The following is a 6,000-nucleotide window of genomic DNA, read 5'->3' on the forward strand; positions in this document are numbered from 1 at the left end:
CCCTCTGCGGCACCATGACGCTGCAAGTCTGCACAGCAGCAACCAAAGTGGCTGAAGGTGCATTTAAAAGATGCAAGTGTGTTTACGTGGCATGATTATGCAGGCAATAAGGGTTTAAGGGTTACTGGCCTTAACAACGGAAAATGTGAGGCAGAGAGGTGAGAAAACATGCTTGCTCAGCACAATTAGGCTGTGTCACCACCACACACACACAGAAAAACACACCCTAGGGTGGCTCCTGGAACAAGCAGATGAGCCGATTCATACATACAGCAAAAAAAGCATAGCACACCTGGAGCCTGCACCGTGAGAAGTGAATGGAATTATGCACATTTAAGTGTTAAATAAACATGTTTTTCTTCCGCTTGGCGTGGACACCTGAGACATAACTCTATTTATATAAAAGGCATCCATGGAAACACTTTTGTTTTCATACTCCAGAGCAAGTACCACTCACTGTGGTTTGTTTTAGCCCCATCCATTTGGGTTCGCTTTAACGTTTATTTAATCAAGATAGCAATGATTCTGAAAGCACTTCCCCAAACACGCCACCACACGCAATGCAAAGCATTCTCCTCATAGTCCAAGTCTGAAAACTCTGGCAAACATTTTGCATTCCTTACTTTGAGCCAAGAGCAGACATCCCAACAGAGAGAGAGCAGAGTGAGGAGGTCAAGCATGTCCAGGCTAAACAATGAGCTTAAGTGGTGTGTGTGTGTTAAGAGGCAGACAGAAGGAAAAGAGACAGAGGGGAAGAATGAAACGGATAATGCTGTAAAAATTAATTGCAAATAGATTTAAGTGCAGGTCCATTTTACAACCTAGAAGGCACTTAGTGAGGAAAAAACACTCCTCTAGAAGTGAACTAAACAACTCTCCAGCATGCAGTAATACCCCAAAAACATGATCCTCATCATCACTCATTTTTGAATTATATATGAATACTTGCCCTGTGCAAACTTAGACATAAGGTTTGGGGATCAAGTGTCTCAGTATTTAACAAGTTTCCCAAAAATCATTCCATAACTTTTTATCCTTTTGAAAAACAGACAAAGGCAAAAAAAAGAAAAGAAAGTGAGGTTGTAAAGTCATGTTAGATATTGAACAATTGTTTTTTTGATGCATCTCATCTGCACCCATCAATTATGCTAAAAGAGACCAGGCTCTTTCAATCCAAGGGTGAAAAATGAAGCAGTATTGAGAGGAGGAATGAAGAAAATAATGGGCGTCATAGTAACGTGGAAGCACTTAACTTAAAGCTAAACTCTGTGGATAACTGGATAAAATATAGAGGACTTGATGACGATGTTGTCTTTTAAAAACTCACTTTTATCGATTGGTTGCTTCTCTTAATTTCCTTTTATTACTGTTGTATGATTACCTTGTTGTGATTGAAACATTTTTTTTTTAAATGTTATTTCTTGTTGTTTTTGTTCTTTGTTGTTGTCAGTTAATTGTATTTGATATGTTTTATTTCTGTTGTACAGCACCTTGTAACTTGTTTTTGAAAGGTGCTATATAAATAAAGTTATTATTATTATCATTATTATATCTGGTTTTTGGAGTAACTTTTCCCTGACAATGTCTTTTTAGTTCCACCAGTAACCATGCCAACAATCTGAATGTAAACAAGGCTAGGGCTGCAACTGACAATTATTTTCATAATCGATTAATCTCTCGATTATTTAAACAATTAATCGATTAGTTGTTTGGTCAATAAAATGTATAAAAATATCAATCAGTGTTTCCCAAACCACAAGATGACGTCCTCAAATCTCTTGTTTTGTCCACAAACCAAAGAGATATTCAGTTTATTGTCATAAAGGAACAAAGAAACCAGAAATATTCACATTGAAGAAGCTGAAATCAGAGAATTTGGACTTATTGTCTTTAAAAAACTGCACAAACCAATTATTCTATTATCAAAATGATGATTTATTTAATAATCGATTATTGTTTGATTAATCGAATAATTGCAGCTCTACGTCATAGTAACGTGGGAACACTTAAGGTAAAGCTAAACTCTGTGGATAAAATATAGAGGGCTTGTTGATGATGTTGTCATCCAACTGGACAATCTGATTATCTGGAGTAACTTTTCCCTGACAATGTTTTTTAGTTCCACCAGTAACCATGGCGATAATCTGAATGTAAACAAGACTTTTAACTTGGTCAGGAAGACAATATTTTTATTAATAAAAACTAATTTTAGTATTAGTTAGTATGTGTCTGAACTGGTTGGGCTTTATTATCAGTTGTACAAAAACTATGTGTGTGAGTGTTGAGTTTGGGAGCAAGGTGCATCTCAGTAGCAGCTTTGTGGACCTTCCCAGTTTACTACACTAATATCAACTCAATTAGAGCTGCAACAATTATTCGATTAATTAAAAAAAAATCGATTATGAAATTAATCGTCAACTATTTTGATAATCGAATAATTGGTTTTGTGCAGTTTTTTAAAGACAATAAGTCCAAATTCTCTGATTTCAGCTTCTTCAATGTGAATATTTCTGGTTTCTTTGTTCCTTTATGACAATAAACTGAATATCTCTTTGGTTTGTGGACAAAACAAGATTTTTGAGGACGTCATCTTGTGGTTTGGGAAACACTGATTGATATTTTTCAACATTTTATTGACCAAACAACTAATCGTTTAACCATTTAAATAATCGTCAGATTAATCGATAATGAAAATAATCGTTAGTTGCAGCCCTAAATTGGACAATCTGATTTTCTGGAGTAACTTTTCCCTGTCAGTATTTTTGATTCAATTTCATTTTTCTTTGCTTGTGATCCCTGGCAATCTTTATATTTCTATATATATATATATTTTTTTTTTTTCCTTTTATTACTATTTCACTACTATTGTTATTTTCATTTTGTAGATATGTATTTATCTTTATTTTTGTATTATTTAGATGTTTCTTTAATTTTTATTAATGTAATGTTTACCCTGCTACTCCTGTTACTGTACTACTGCTGTATATGTTGAAATAAAATATATATATATTTTTTTAAACTTTTCCCTGACAATGTTTTTTAGTTCCACCAGTAACCATGGCGATAATCCGAATGTAAACAAGACCTTTAATTTGGTCAGGAAGACATTTTTTTATTAATTAAAACTAATTTTAGTATTACTTAGTATGTGTCTGAACTGGTTGGGCTTTATTATCAGTTGTACAAAAAACTATGACTTAGACTGCACTTTTTTGATCCCTTTCAAGGAAATTTTAGTTCCAGTAGCATACAAATACAAATGCAAGTAAAACAAACAATGGACAGTTAACAAAACAATACACTATTTGAGTAAATAAGTGAAAAAAGATCAGATATATAAATGTAGAGAACTGTATGGAGATGGGTATAGATAAATAAATATAGAGGCATTGTGTGTTTTGTACGGTGGATAAATGACCAAATAAGAAGACAACTTAAATTAGCAGTTAAATAAAAATATTGCATGGTTATTGCACAAGAAAAGAAGAGAAGTTGAGTGTCCAGCTTATTATTGTACCTGTACATGTATGTGGGTGAGTGTTGAGTTTGGGAGCAAGGTGCGTGTCAGTAGCAGCTATGTGGACCAGTTTACTACTCTAATATCAACTCAATGTCACTGGGTGTTTTCAGATATTAAATCAACCCGCATTAGGAACCATGGGAGTAAACCACGCCTTGTTTAAGCAATCTAATCAAGACCTAATCAAGTCACTAACTATCTGACATGCACACATTTTCCATAAACTCAGAGTGGGTCAAAGCCAGAGCAAAGAACTTTAACCAGAGAGAAAACAACACGGCTTAGACAACGTTTAACTTTAAGCAAAGTGCTCACGCAAACAGGCCCTAAACAAGATTTCCATGCTGCATGCAGTCTGTAAATAATCATCCCTTCCGTTGGCAAGTTGCTCCGTCAATAATTTCTTAACCCTAGCCTTGCATGCAAATAAGTGACAGCAAAATAATGGTTGTCTATTGTTTGTTAGAAGCAAAACACACCATAGCCAAATACTGGAAACCTGCCTGGTTTGCAGGACTGTCAAACTCAACTTGCACTTGAAAAACGTACATCTGCAATCAAGGGAAAATATTCCAACTTTGATAAAATATCGGGACGTTTTATGGCATTTCTAGAGGAGGTGAAGAATTTTTTTTTTTATCTCTGATATGACCCCGTCCTTTTGCTTTTGCTTTCGGTCAGGATTTTATGGGTAGTATTTTATTTTATTTTATGGGGAGTATTTATTTCTGGCCTTGTGTGACCACTCAATGTGTAGTCCTGTTTTACACAATTAGATATGTATGGGTCAGTGACAAATAAGGGTTGGCAAGATATATATTATTTACTTATTTATTTACTTATTAAATACTGCATCCACCTCCATTGTATTTAAGTGGACTTATACATATAATTACTTAATTTAAAAAAAACATCAAATTATTTTTTTTTTTTTAGTATTTCTACATTTACGCATTTTGTCAATATTGAGCAGAACATATTCTAAATAAAACCATTTTTTTCTGAAGTTTTGACAGATTATGTAAAAATGTGTTATATACCATAATGTTGCAATGTCCACGTGGATTGTATTTTTTCTCATTTTAGTTCACATTTATTTTCCTGTATATAATCTGATTTTTATGGGGGAAAAAATGACTGACACTGGGTTAGATCACGTCATTGACCCACATACTATGATAATGTCTCGTTGTTAATGTTCTGTTGTACCTTGCTTGTTCTTTGTCTGTTTTTTGTTTTTTTTGTAATACTGGAATTACATCAAAATGCAATAATCTGCAGCCCCAAAGCTGTGGAATAGCCTACCTCGTCTGTTGAGCACTTTAAAACATTATTAAAAAATATTTATTCTCCTTGGCGTTCAGTCCCAGCAAGAATCCTTGGCTTTCTTTTACTTTTTTTTACCTTTTTATTTCTCTTTTCTATCTCTAACTCTGTTTTTGGATTGAGTTTTTATTACTATTTTATTGTTTTACTATTTTTACTATTTTATTGTTTTTATTTATAACTACTTGTGTCTGATTTTATTCTATTTTAATAACTGTACAGCACTTTGGTCAACTGAGGTTGTTTTTAATTGTGCTCTATAAATAAACTTTGACACACATTGACAATAAACACACATGTTTTAAAAAAATAAAATAAGTGACAACCCCATAAATAGACAGTAGGGAGAAGATGTTGTGTAATAATGGTATATATAGTTAGCTAATGGACAGTTTGTGCTCTTTAGTGACCATATAATGTTACAGAAGCAACAGCTCTGGTTCATTTAAATACAAAAATAAGGACACGTAACATAAAACCTGGAAGAGGAAAGTGTCACAACCTGCAGACAACAACATGAAGGCTAACTTAGCAACCACAATATAACGTGGAAAAGAAGCTAGCTTGTTAGCCTGCTGCGTTATCCTGCTAATGCACTAACTACTACACTAAATATTACATTATGTCGGATAATAACACACCCACCTTTCGTGTTTCTTCTCCAGAATCAGTTGTTTTCAGTGATAGGTGAGCTAAGTTGTGTTAGCTCCAGGCACCTGGTTGCGACATAGCAACTTAGCACGCTGGCTAGTAGCTTGCTAACGTAAAGCTACCTAGCAACAAGCTCCTGCGTTGCTAGCTTGTCCTCAAAGGTGACGCACGTTTAAACTGTTTCGCAGCTAGTTTGCTTTTCCCAAGATAACTTGGTGATCTTAGTTTGACTATCTCTACTTGCAGTAAAAGTGTAGCCGCCTTCCGTTTAGCTAACTCGACCTCTCAACTTGTTACCTCTCACCTGTCTTTACCTGCAGCCGCCGACAGGAGGCGCTGTGTGATGTTTGTGCAGGCTGCTCCACGTGACAGCAGCCAACCACAGACACATGTGGAGCACAATATGCCAAGGTGAGTGCTGTGTTGATTTCACTAGTTGATAGTGACTGTGGTTGACGTATTTGTGATATTTTAACCCTCCTGTCGTCCTTCCGGGTCAAATT

The 6,000-nt window shown here is 34.9% G+C and overlaps 1 protein-coding gene across 1 annotated transcript in view; it reads right to left on the reverse strand.

Moving 5' to 3' along the window:
- The window catches only part of lclat1 (lysocardiolipin acyltransferase 1), a 29,655-nt gene extending 23,873 nt beyond the window's left edge, over positions 1 to 5,782 (reverse strand). The window contains exon 1 of the mRNA XM_059352684.1: positions 5,492 to 5,782. The gene's annotated coding sequence lies outside the window, so the exon portion shown is untranslated. The remainder of the gene's footprint in view (positions 1 to 5,491) is intronic.
- Between the last annotated feature and the right edge of the window lie 218 nt (positions 5,783 to 6,000).

Source organism: Centropristis striata, chromosome 16 (genome assembly GCF_030273125.1).
Source record: "Centropristis striata isolate RG_2023a ecotype Rhode Island chromosome 16, C.striata_1.0, whole genome shotgun sequence".
Classification (NCBI taxonomy): domain Eukaryota; kingdom Metazoa; phylum Chordata; class Actinopteri; order Perciformes; family Serranidae; genus Centropristis; species Centropristis striata.